The sequence below is a fragment of the Crinia signifera genome, chromosome 6 (assembly GCF_055691185.1).
Source record: "Crinia signifera chromosome 6, ASM5569118v1, whole genome shotgun sequence".
Taxonomy (NCBI): Eukaryota; Metazoa; Chordata; class Amphibia; order Anura; family Myobatrachidae; genus Crinia; species Crinia signifera.
In genome coordinates, this window is record NC_139222.1 from 52,223,626 (window position 1) to 52,237,719 (window position 14,094).

The following is a 14,094-nucleotide window of genomic DNA, read 5'->3' on the forward strand; positions in this document are numbered from 1 at the left end:
CCACCTCTTATTCCTAGTTTGACGTGGACCATACCAAAAGCTTTCAGATTTTTTGGATCGCTGTTGTGGGACTTGAGAAAGTGTTTGGCCACCGGAGTTAGTGTCTTGAATCTACTCTGATCCTTGCTGGCATTTCGGATGCTACTGATGTGCTCTAGTATCCGCACTTTCAATGCTCTGCTGGTTTTACCAATGTAAGACTTTCCGCATGGGCATTTCAGGTGGTAAATTACCCCTATGCTGGTGCATGTTATGTGGTCTGTGATGATCCACTTCTTCCCGAATTTATCGGTGTAGTCTTTCGTTGTTTCCATATATTGGCAGGCCTTGCATTTCCCACAGCAGCTGAAGCCTTTTCTGGTTACCGATGTTTTAGGTTCTGATAGGTGGCTATGCACTAAAGAATTTTTAATGCTTCTTGATTTTCGCCAGCTCATTTGGACTTCTCTTGGTAGGTTTTCTTTAAGGTCTTGGTCAGTTTCTAGGATTGGCCAGTGTTTTTGGAGAATGGCTTTTACTTGCTTCCAGTTGTTATTAAAAGTTCCAATGAACCTGACCGGATCTTCTTTTATTTCCCGTTTTTTAGGGGCAAGTAATGATTCCCTTGGGATTTCCTCTACCGATTTTATAGATTTCTTAATTAATCTTTTACTGTATCCTCTTTCTGTGAATCGGTTACTCAATTCTTTTTGCCTGTCATGGAAGGTTTCTGGGTCTGAACAATTGCGTTTAATGCGTATCAGTTCGCCCTTAGGTATCGCTCTGATCGTGCTTGGCAGGTGGGCACTTGTTGCATGTAAGATGGAGTTGGTGGATGTTTCCTTTCTATACACGTCAGTTTGTATCCTCCCTTCTTCGTCAATTGTGATGGTGAGATCCAGAAAGTTGATTTTTCTCTGACTTGCTTCCATTGTCAGTTTCAGATTGAGGTTATTTTGATTTAATTTAAGAATGAACTCATTCAGATCTTGTTTTTCTCCTTCCCACAGTATGAGTATATCATCGATATATCGTAAAAATATGAGTATATTGGAGGTATACTGTTCATATTTTTCTTGAAAAACTACTTCCCTTTCCCACCACCCCAGGTAGAGGTTGGCGTATGTGGGGGCACATGCCGTCCCCATCGCCGTCCCTCTTACCTGGAGGTAGTGGGCGCCATCACAAGTGAAGTAGTTTTTGGTTAGGATGAAGTTCAGAGATTCCGTCAAGAAATTATTAAAATCGTGGTTTTGGTTCATTTTAAGGAAATATTTGATGGCTGCTATCCCATTCTCATGACTTATGCTGGTATAGAGACTTTCTACGTCACATGTGACCAGCCACGTGCCCTCTGAGACAGAGAGATTTTCTAATTTTTGGAGTACATCCATAGTGTCTCTTAGATGTGAGGGCAGTGCTGTCACATGTTGACGCAGGAACTGGTCCACGTAGATACTAAGTCTTTCTGTGAGACTGCCAATTCCAGATAGGATTGGTCTTCCTGGGGGGGATTTCTCATTCTTATGAATCTTGGGTAACAAGTATAGCGTCGGAGTTTTGGGTTTCTCCATTTTCAGATATTGATAATCGTTTTTACTGATTATTTGGTTTTTGAATGCCTGATCAATCATGTTGTTGTATTCTGTGGTGAATTTGCCACTAGGATTAAATGTTAGCCTTTTATAACAGCTGGTATCTGTAAGTTGGCGTTTCAGTTCCTGTATGTATTGTTCACGAGGCCACAGCACCACATTTCCGCCTTTGTCTGAAGGCTTAATGATTGTATCTTCCCATTTTTCCATTTCTCTGAGTGCATCCCTTTCTCCTTTGGTTATATTGTCTCCTTTGATATTTGTTTCCTTCAGGAGATTGTCTAGATCTTTAGATACTAGACTTTGAAATATTTGTACCTGAGGGCATATGTTGGGGTCTGGTAAGAACACGGATTTCTTTTTGATCTTTGTTCTGTCGTGTGGTTCTAGGGGGGGAGCTAGACCATCTGAATTTTCCATAGCTAGTTCTTCTAGGATTTGGAGTGCTATCCTATCTTCTTGTTCCATCTCTTCTGAGCCTTGAGATACTGAAGGTATAGGTGTATTACTATTGTTAGTTTCTGGGCTAATGCCCGCTGCTGTCAGTAGTGCTCTCTCCTCATTCTTTTGACGTGCATGGTTTGCAAAGAATTTTTTCAGGAGTAATTTTCTCGTGAAAAGATTAAGATCTTTCTCCATTTCAAATCTTTGCATATTGGATGTAGGGGAGAATGATAATCCTCTTTTCAGGATGGATTGTTGTTCTTCTGTCAGAATTTTATCAGTGAGATTCACAATTTTGAGGGAGTCAGATGTTATGTTCGATATCCTTGTTCTCTGAGTCGTCTCCTCTCCAGATGTTACATTGGGTATCATTATTCTCTGAATCGTCTCCTCTCCCTCGGCTCTTCTCTCCAATCCAAGGACTCTCTTTTTCTCCTGCCTCCCCTTGCCCCTCCTGATCTTTCTCCATATTCTTTGTGTTCTTTGCGGCCTTGCCCTAAAAAATGCCTCCTGTGGTATTGATTGTTTCTTGAATCCCCTTCTGATGATTCAGCTTCTGATGTCGAATAGTTAGATACATTGCTATTGGTGTATGTTTGTTTCTGGGGTCGTATATTCCATCTGAAGATCGTATTGTTCGCAAAATCAGTTCGATCTCGTTGGAATTTACGCCTTTTTCTTTCTATTATTTCTTTTTCATAATCTTCGATTTCTTTTTTGTATTTATCGTATCTTTGTTGGAACTGCTCCAGACCCTCAAAATTTTTTAATTTATCTCCTAGTTTGGAGATTTCTTGGTTTAGTCCTGTTAGAACGATCTCATCATGCTTTATCAGTACTTTTATAAGTTCTCTTGAGCATTGTAGTAGTATAGTTTCCCAATTTTTCTTCAGTAACAGAAACCAAAATGATTTACCTGATGGACTGCCTAACCCCAAAGGGATTAAATGAGAACAACAGCTACCTGCCATACCTGTGAGAATCAAAGATATCCCACGGATTCGAATAGCATCCTTCCCCACTACACCTATGGGAACAACAAAAGACCTTTAAATGACCAAAATATATAGCACAACTTTGATACATACCAAAAGCCTTCTTGACAATAGAATTGACCCCAATAATGCAAGGATTGGGCTACACCCTCTCCCAAATATAGTGGTAGGAACAAGACCCCCATATGAATTGGAGACTCTCATACCGAACCTATAAGAATTTACTTCAGTATATGCACTAATAAACGACTCTGAGAAAAAAATATACAAAATTTAACACAAAAAGAGGAGAAAAAAGGAAAAAAGAGAAGAGAGGAAGAAAGAGAGAGAAATGGAAAGAGAAAAAAAGACTTACCACATGAAGTGCTGGAACTCTCTGACTCCGGACTGTGACATCTAGGAACACCCTGGAAATAAAAGAGAATAAAACACTCATGAATATAATGGAGATAACAAATATGACTAATCTTAAATTTATAAAATTCCTCAGAAAAAAGGATGAGGAAACAACATGTAAACTCAATTAAGAACGAGTTCATCAAATAACCACCACCCAAATAGAATAAGTCTTAATCACCTATGGAACATTGGGGACATAATCTCCATCTTAAAAAAAGCACTCAATAGGCTGACCACCAAACATTAGCACAGTATGTATAATGATACATACATATGAAAACACCACACCCCCTCTCCCCATATATAGTATTTGTTTATTTTTTGTGCACATACTTTTCTCACATATTTTTCTCACCTTCTTATTTTATTTAATCCTGATTTGCCTCATTACTGGATAGATATCACTCAAATTAAAATCTACTACCGGAAACTATTAAGGCATATAGTAGTAGAAATCAAATGAAACCACTAAAAATTATTTATTACCTTTCTCACTGTGTAATACACACAAGAATCATGGAAGCACTAAGATTATTACACTTTAATCTAGGATGGGAAAATACCCCACATTATATTATATTATTTCATCTTACTCGCAAATTCCTCCATTAGTATATATTCTATATATCCATCTTTTGAGTAATTATCCTCTTAACATCTTATATGACCACAATCCAGTTCTCTATAAATGATCTTTAATATATAGCAGAAGACTGGCCAAAAATTGAAAATAAATCAAATGTATTCCAAATACAGAGTCCGGGGTCACTACAATAAAGTATAAACCCCTAAAGAGAGAATACTATTACCCATCCAGATTCCGGGGAACCTTAATCCCACTAATAGGAATAAAACAATAACCCTTATAACTGCCAATATTTCCCCCAAACACAGCGCCCCAGGAAGACACCTAATGAAAGTACAGGGAACGATTACCAAGACTACGAATAAGGATGCAAACAAATAAAGACATTCATGAATAAAATATAAAAATGAACTAGCGTGTATCAAATATACAGAGTCCGGGGCGGACATAGCAAATAGGAATAAAACAATAACCCCCATATCAGCCAAAAGATTTCCCCCAAACACAGCGCCCCAGGAAGACACCCATTGAGAGTACAGGGAACGATTACCCAGTACTGTAAATAAGGATGTTGAGAAATTAAGACGTACACTAACAAAATATAAAAACAAACTAACGCGTATTGAGTATACAGAGTCCGGGGCGGACACAGTAAAGCCCGAACTTCCGGGTTGCGGCAGAGAAAAGCCGCGATTGGCTGAAAAACCCCATGTGACCGGCGTGATGACGTCACGCGCCGGTCACATGGACGGGGGACTGCAGTAAGGGCGGAAACAGCGCCAAACAATCATGTATGCCTATTGGATAGGCGATAACATGTGACACAAAGCAGGGAAGCAATTGGCTGACCAATCCTAATAAGTATGATTAGCAGAAGACACTCGGCTTGAGGCTCTGAGGAAGCAGACTTGTGAAACGCGTGTTAGCCTATTTGCTGGCTACATATTAGCTACAATGACATATTAAATGTATCAATAATGTATTTATGATTTAAATGTGTCTGATGTTAGAGATTCAGTTTATAGTATACTGAGAGCATAATGAATGCAGAGAATCACCACTAGATGGCAACAAATAACCATTTACAATAGATTGGTATAAACTAATGTGAAACAGTATAACTGTATATCCTGAACCCAGGGCAAATATAAGCCATTATCAACTGGGAGTACTCAGAAATATAAAATTCCAACTACTGAATCACATTATTGGTGGCTATGACTCAGTGAGAGAGAGTTATACTACATTACCAATAAAATATAATCTTGGCAACTTTTTGACTCAGTAAGAGAGAGTCATATTGCCAATACTTCATCTACCATCACCTACACACAAAGTGAATATCAAAAGGTGCAATAGCCCAGATTATATGTTAAATATAAATAGCAAATAGCTCAGTGAGAGGGAGCTATCCTGCACTTGTATTTACACTCAAAATAATATCATATGATCAATATTGATATCTCATATATATTACAGTAATGGCTCTGTGAGAGAGGGTCATACTGTAAAAATATTCCAAATTGGAGGAATTAAAACCTCAATATTATAAACGGTAGCAGGTATAAGCTATAAGAGCATATCAGCCCAGAGGGTGCAGTTATTTGAGTAGCAAATAAGCTCAGTGAGAGAGAGCTATATTGCACTCAAAAACCTGCACAAAGAAAAGTGCTATTTCTATATAAAAAAAGTGGATATTTGTGTGACCAGATAAAAACAATCAAGGGAATTTTAACCCCAATACTTGGTTCAGATTGGACCACTATATGACCAAGTGGATAAAATTACACTATAGTGGTAACCTACTGAGGGAAAAAGGGAATTAACCCCAATATCAGAACAATAGGAGGTGCAACTCAGTGAGAGTGAGCAGCACCTTTGAGATAGAACCACCACACCAGCTCCAATTAAGGGAATTCAACCCCGGTATTGCAGATTGGACCACTATATGACCAAATCGATAGAAGTACACCATAGTGGTGACCTACTGAGAAAAAGGGAATTAACCCCAATATCAGAACAGTGGGAGGTGCAACTCAGTGAGAGTGAGCAGCACCTTTGAGATATAACCACCACATCAACTCCAACTAAGGGAATTCAACCCCGGTATTGCAAATACTAGTGAATGCTACTCAGTGTGAGTGAGAGGCATCACAACAGCTAAATATTGGAGTCACCATAATCCACATAGAATTACTCTCCTAAGGGCATTATAGCGCAGATAGAAAAACATAAACAGTATACAGCTCAGTGAGAGAGAGCTGCACTGTACATAAACCTGCATACAAAATTACCGTATAATAACAGAATCTTTGTGTGACCTATGCAACTATTGGATATAAAATCTGCATCATTTTGAAATCAGAGATAAATCTCTCTGGAAACAAACAGTATACTAAATAATATATAATCAGATGGTAGTCAATCACCTTAAAAGGAGACCAGGAATACAGTAATAAAACTGCCTGGGAAATAACACTCCGACTAAGGTGACATAAAAACCTTAAAAATCACTCCTAGTATTCACAAAACCCGGTGAGAGGGGGTTAGTGAATCTAGGAGGCCATAATTCTATGAAAAGGATTTACAAAACCCTGTGAGAGGGGGCTAGTAAACCTAGGAGGTACAAAACCCCGAAAAAGGGTGATATATAAAATACCTAAGTACCTCAGGAAAAGAACCTAACTCAGACACAACATCTTTCTGTAAGCCAGCAAAAGGGGAACTCTTTTAATCCCTTTATTCACCATTTCTATCTTTTTTGTGCATTAGCACAGTACACTATGTGTTGTATGTTTGTATGTGTATTTTAATCTCTTTTTGAAAATATCACAAGTACCAAGGGAAGATCACCACACGGATTCTATATGTTAAAAAATCCCGACAGGTCTATCTCCCCTTTTTTACCTTGAATTAAACCAATAAAGTTAAAAAAATTTTAAAAACCAAAATAGAATATCTCTACTCTTTTTGAAATATTCTTTTCTTCAGGTGTGCATCCACAGTGCAATTCTTTTTCTTCTTGAACCTGTACTACATCCAGGAAGATAAACTCATAGTTGGCATTAACAATATCCATTAGTACAATGCTAAAATAGCCCTTGTAATTAAAATAGTAGGACCCACTATTGATAGGCTGGGCTATGCGGACATGTTTGCCATCAATGGCTCCACCGCAATTTGGAAAGTTCCATCGCTGTTCAAACTCCTCTGCGATGACTTTCCATTCATTCACGCTGGTAGGGAACTGAAATTAGAAGTAAATAGAATTGATTAGTAAACATGTTCAATTTCTTTACAGCTTGGTGACTACCCACCTGCAACCCCAGACCTATCTGTACTATCCGATAATGCATGCACATCAAGCGAAGTTCCTACTCCGGCACGCACTCCGCCACCCACCCTGGAACCCACTCCACCACTCCCCCGTGCCAAAAAAATGCGTGGCAAAGGAAAAAAAGGAGAAGCATCAGCACATGAAGAATTTATGATGCGGGCACATCAAGTCCTGCAAAGAAACCCGGACAAACATGACAACTACTTCACTTATGTGGCAGAGTGTGTTCGCAACATGGCTCCGGATCAGCAACTTACTTTTGAAAAGTTATGCATGGAGTTGGTGTATAATGGCAGTATAGGGTATCTCAACAGTGGCACTAAAATACAGGAAGTGGGTAGTAGGAGAAGAAACCTTTTAGCGCACCTGGTGTTCCTTAAAAAGATCTTTATTTCATCATAAAAAACATCAGAAATATTTTCTTAAAATCCACAAGCAAAAAAATCATGAATAAAATTTCCTGATAAAAGAAAATAAATGGTATGATCCTCCTTACCCAGATGACGGGGTGGAGCCAAGGGGATGGTATAACAGGGTGCTTTCTCGTGAATAGAAGAATCACCCTGTAGGCTCCACAGGCTTCTGGGTGGGAGTAAGTCCTCCTAGATTAGTAGTAGCAATCCTGGGCCAACGCGTTTCGAGTCCTGGAGACTCTTTATCAAGGCTACTGGACTGCTGTCTGCTTCCTTTATTTATAGTTGAAAAAGTGCGGGAAAGATGGAGGGGCGGGGAGCGTGTCTCCTCCTCCCGCCCCGGAAGTAGTGGTCCGGCACTCTTGTTTCTCCCTGATCAGTCTATTGTTTACTTCCGATACCGCAAGTGAGCGAAACCGGAAGTAGACGTCATCGGCGGCGTCTGTGTTAAAATCGTCTTTTTAGACTGTGGAACGATCGTCACATCCTTTGTAGGTTGTTGGGAGGTGGCGTCTGTCATCTTCCGCCATATTGCAGGAGGAAATTGCCGCAAATCGCGGCACTTAGAGCTCGTTTCTAAACGGAAGCCTGAGCGGCCATCTTTAGTGTGGTATCCGGGCATCTTTTTCCATTCCCTTTGGTTTGTGCCTCAGATAAAGAAAAATAGAGGAATTAGAGCCATTGAGAATTCCAGACACAATATAGACACAAGAATGGACATCATAGGGATAAATACATCTATTAAAATGCGGATAAAAAGACTATTAGAAAAAAAGGGCAGATAAAAAGCGAAAAAGGCAATAATGATATAAAATTAATGAAAAAACATTGGTAAAAAACATTTCATAAAAGGATCATCACAGAAACCATTTAAGTTCAAAGTCTTTGTTGAGACCATGGGGTGTTAATGTCTTAAGTTTAAAGATCCATTCCATTTCCTTCTTTGCCAGCATGGTCTCAACATCTCTGTGTTTCCAGGTGGTTTTCACACTTTCTATTGCCATGAAATCTCGAATGAAGTTACTGGAACAGTTATGTGTGGTACTAAAGTGCTCAGATAAGGAGTGGGTTTGTGCACCATTTCTTATATTACGCAGGTGTTCCATCATCCTTGTTTTTAAGGCTCTACTTGTACGTCCAGTGTAAAACATGCCACACATACATTCGATAAGGTAGATGACATTTGGTGTGTGGCAAGTGATGAACTGTGCAATCTTGTATTTCTTGTTGTTCACTTCGAATGATGTCCTTTTGGATGTTTTGGATTTGACCGCTTTGCACATCCCGCAAGCACCGCATCTGTGGAAACCTTGTGTTCGTATGCGTGATGTTTCCGTGCATGGAAGGGCACTTTTCACCAACTTCTTCTTTAAATTGTCTGATCTTCTATAAATAAATTTGGGCTGAGTTGGAAGGATATTCACCAGGATAGGATCCTTTCTCAGGAGGGACCAATGTTTTTTGAAGATAGCTTCGATTTTTTGTTGATGAGGACCAAATTGGGTGATGAAGGCAAGGTCAGTTCTCCCATTTTTCTCCTCTTTTTCAGGTTTTTCTTCAAACAGGGACTGTCTATCTATGGTGGCAACCTCTTCTTTGGCCCTCTTAATTTGATTGAACTCATAGCCACGGGCTCTGAAATTCGTGGCCATTTCTGTTAGTTGTTCTTTGCATATCTCCTCTTCCGTGCAATTCCTCTTCACACGTAGAAATTGGCTTTTTGGAACACTATTAAGCCACCTCGGGAGGTGTTGACTTGCTTGACTTGCTATATGAATATAGGAATTCGTATCCGTCGGCTTTTTGAAAGTTTTAGTCTGTATTGCATTGTTTTTGATATATATAGTCAAGTCCAAAAAGTGAATTTCTTGTTGGCTCCTCATGAAGGAGAAATGGATGTTCAATGAATTAGTGTTCAGGTAGTTGCAGAAAGCATCGAGTTCTTCTTCTGGTCCCTTCCAAAAGAAGAGTTGCACTAAAATAGTTGGCATGGGTAGTGCACCAGACACACCACTGTCATTAGAATCACCAGTGCCTACTCCGCCTGCCACCGTAGCAGGCCAGTCGAGCACAATTCCAACACATACCCAGTCAACACCTACACAGCCTTCTCAACCCCCCCAGTACCGTCAATTCTACAGTTCTTTACTGATAGAAGATCCAGAGTCTGATGTTTTTGAGGATCTGTCTTAAAAAATAGGCTATTTTATCATTTACCATCGACATGGTCTCAGCTGCAGGTATGTGATGGCCACTGCTCACATGGCGTATGGCGCACATCAATGGTGCCGGGACCATTGCATCTGCGCCATGTGGGCCGCAGCCTTTACATATCTGCAGCAGACATCCTCTGCCACACAAGGGCCACAGTATGTGATGGCCACTGCTCACATGGCGTATGGCGCACATCAATGGTGCCGGGACCATTGCATCTGCGCCATGCGCCATGTGGGCCGCAGCCTTGACATATCTGCGGCAGACATCCTCTGCCACACAAGGGCCACAATATGTGATGGCCACTGCTCACATGGCGTATGGCGCACATCAATGGTGCCGGGACCATTGCATCTGCGCCATGCGCCATGTGGGCCGCAGCCTTTACATATCTGCAGCAGACATCCTCTGCCACACAAGGGCCACAGTGTGTTTTTTTGTTTTTTTATATGCTGCTACCTATACCTGCATTACCAGAGGGAGAACAGGATTCTCCTCAATCTGGATAGCAAACTCCATTTATTGCCCTTTTGTCTTTGCCAATAGTATGGGGTACTGTGCGGCAGACATGGTCTCAGCTGCAGGTATGTGATGGCCACTGCTCACATGGCGTATGGCGCACATCAATGGGGCGGGGGCCATTGCATCTGCGCCATGCGCCATGTGGGCCGCAGCCTTGACATATCTGCAGCAGACATCCTCTGCCACACAGTACCTTATCCCTACTGTTGTAAGTGCCTGTTCCAGAAGTTACCAGAGTGTGTTTTTTGTTTTTTTATATGCTGCTACCTGTACCTGCATTACCAGAGGGAGAACAGGATTCTCCTCAATCTGGATAGCAAACTCCATTTATTGCCCTTTTGTCTTTGCCAATAGTATGGGGTACTGTGCGGCAGACATGGTCTCAGCTGCAGGTATGTGATGGCCACTGCTCACATGGTGTATGGCGCACATCAATGGGGCGGGGGCCATTGCATCTGCGCCATGCGCCATGTGGGCCGCAGCCTTGACATATCTGCAGCAGACATCCTCTGCCACACAGTAGCCCGTACTTATTGGGAAAGTTTAAACTGGGTCATACATACTTAAATCTTTATATATAGTGTGTTTTTTTGTACAATAGCTTTTATATGGTATTATAATATATTTGTGTTGACACAATAAATCTATTTACTATTTTACTATTTACACATGTTTTACATATGAAAGGAAAAAAAACCTGTTTCTGTCCTAGGCCTAAATTATAAATAAAAATATTTTGTTTGCACAATAAAGTGTACGGTGTATATTTCATCCTTACCTTGCAATACTGGTACTGCAGCACCTTCACAATGGCTTTGCAGGTCTCCGGGATGATGAGGCCCAAAGCTTGGGGGGAGATGAGGGATCCAAACTTTAGGTCAGCAAGAGACCGTCCTGTCGCCAGAAACCTCAGGGTCACCACCAGCCGTTCCTCAGCAGGGATAGCCATGCGATACTTGGTATCCTGCTTCTCCATGTGGGGAGTCACCAGACGCAGCAATTCCTGGAATGTGGCATCATCCATCCTCAAGAAGTTACGAAAATAATCTGGGTTATTTTCCCTGATGTCCCTGAGCAGTGGCATGTGCGAACGAGTCTGACGCTGAAGTAGCCACTGCTTTGTCCAGCATGATCTTTCTCTCCTGCGCTGGGCTCTCTGACGTCTGAGCTTCAACACTGCATAATAGAGCAGGTACTGTTGCTGGTGACTACCCATCACTGCATTCTCCATAGTGCAGGGTTAAAAGACACTTTGTAATGGCAGGCAAAACAAAGTAATGTGTAAATAGCTATGTCCAGCGTTCAGCAGGTATAAACCAAGCCTCACTAGTAACAAAGCAGAAATACACTGGTTTAAAATGGCTGCTGCTATTCCTATCCGCCTCTGCTAGTCCAGCCCCTTCATTAAAATTTCAAAGGCCAATCTGACGACGGTCGCATGTGTTCTTGCAAAAAAACAAAAACCAGCGATCCGACCGTCTTAACGACCATCGCGGGCGCATCGGGATCGGATCTGGATCGTTCCGCCAAAAAACCACAATTTTTGCTAATCGTTTGCTGGGGACTGCCTGGGAGCTCCCGGGAAGTCCAAGGGAAATCGTTCCATGGTCGTCTATCGGTCGTATACGATGGTGGTCGTCCTGGTGTGTACCCTACATAAGTCATGTTTCCCATAATTTCCCTTCCCAGATACAAGCACTTTTGAGTGTTTGGGGCACTTTTTAGCTAAAATCATCCTACAGGGCCTAACTGCATATGCTAAAGCCTGCCTATTTTGAATGGTGTGGTGGCCCCTGCAACCTCCAAAAATATCAGGACTTACTTCCCCAATAACCTGCTATGCAATGGGCAGCTTTCTGATTGGCTGCTGTATTTGATTGACAGATGGAAGCTGGCAGCTGATTGGCTGTCTAGCCTAAAGTGCTTTACACACCTCCCTGATGGTACCACTGGCTAAGACTCCACCTCAGCTCATTGGGTAATGAAAAATTTAGAACAATTGATGGATGAAAGCAGGAAGGGCCGGCCATTTTGGGACGCTCATTGGACTTGTTTAATGCAATGCACCTTTGTATTTTCACATGCATTCGCTTCATGCTGTAACCACTGTGCATAAAAATTTGGAAACATGGCATACAGTGTATCATATGGTGTCTAAGTCATGTTTCCCATATTTTCCCTTCCCAGATACAAGCCCGTTTGAGTGTTTGGGGCACTTTTTAGCTAAAATCATCCTACAGGGCCTAACTGCATATGCTAAAGCCTGCCTATTTTGAATGGTCTAGTGGCCCCTGCAACCTCCAAAAATATCAGGATTTACTTCCCCAATAACCTGCTAACTCACCCCTGAAATACATACTTATTCACCCTATTTTGTTCATTGGACTCATTTCTCATTTGAAATGCCCATTTTTGGGGGGCCAGAAATGTGCGTCTTTAAAAGGTGATTTCTACGATACCCCACTTTTGCGCGTCGGACCTCAACTTTTCCCGTAAACGCAGAAAAAACACAATTTTCAGGAGAAACGAGACAGACATCCCCTCCCTCTGCCACCCACCCGCCCAACTGAAAGCCAGCCATTAGACATGCACAGATAGTTCTGAGGGTCTGTCTGTGATGTCATAAAGGGCCTGCTGATCAATGGGCAGCTTTCTGATTGGCTGCTGTGTTTGATTGACAGATGGAAGCTGGCAGCTGATTGGCTGTCTAGCCTAAAGTGCTTTACACACCTCCCTGATGGTACCACTGGCTAAGACTCCACCTCAGCTCATTAGGTAATGAAAAATTTAGAACAATTGATGGATGAAAGCAGGAAGGGCCGGCCATTTTGGGACGCTCATTGGACTTGTTTAATGCAATGCACCTTTGTATTTTCACATGCATTCGCTTCATGCTGTAACCACTGTGCATAAAAATTTGGAAACATGGCATACAGTGTATCATTTGGTGTCTAAGTCATGTTTCCCATATTTTCCCTTCCCAGATACAAGCCCGTTTGAGTGTTTGGGGCACTTTTTAGCTAAAATCATCCTACAGGGCCTAACTGCATATGCTAAAGCCTGCCTATTTTGAATGGTCTAGTGGCCCCTGCAACCTCCAAAAATATCAGGATTTACTTCCCCAATAACCTGCTAACTCACCCCTGAAATACATACTAATTCACCCTATTTTGTTAATTGGACTCATTTCTCATTTGAAATGCCCATTTTTTGGGGGCCAGAAATGTGCGTCTTTAAAAGGTGATTTCTACGAGACCCCACTTTTGCGCGTCGGACCTCAACTTTTCCCGTAAACGCAGAAAAACCGCAATTTTCAGGAGAAACGAGACAGACATCCCCTCCCTCTGCCACCCACCCGCCCAACTGACAGCCAGCCATTAGACATGCTCAGATAGTTCTGAGGGTCTGTCTGTGATGTCATAAAGGGCCTGCTGATCAATGGGCAACTTTCTGATTGGCTGCTGTATTTGATTGACAGATGGAAGCTGGCAGCTGATTGGCTGTCTAGCCTAAAGTGCTTTACACACCTCCCTGATGGTACCACTGGCTAAGACTCCACCTCAGCTCATTGGGTAATGAAAAATTTAGAACAATTGATGGATGAAAGCAG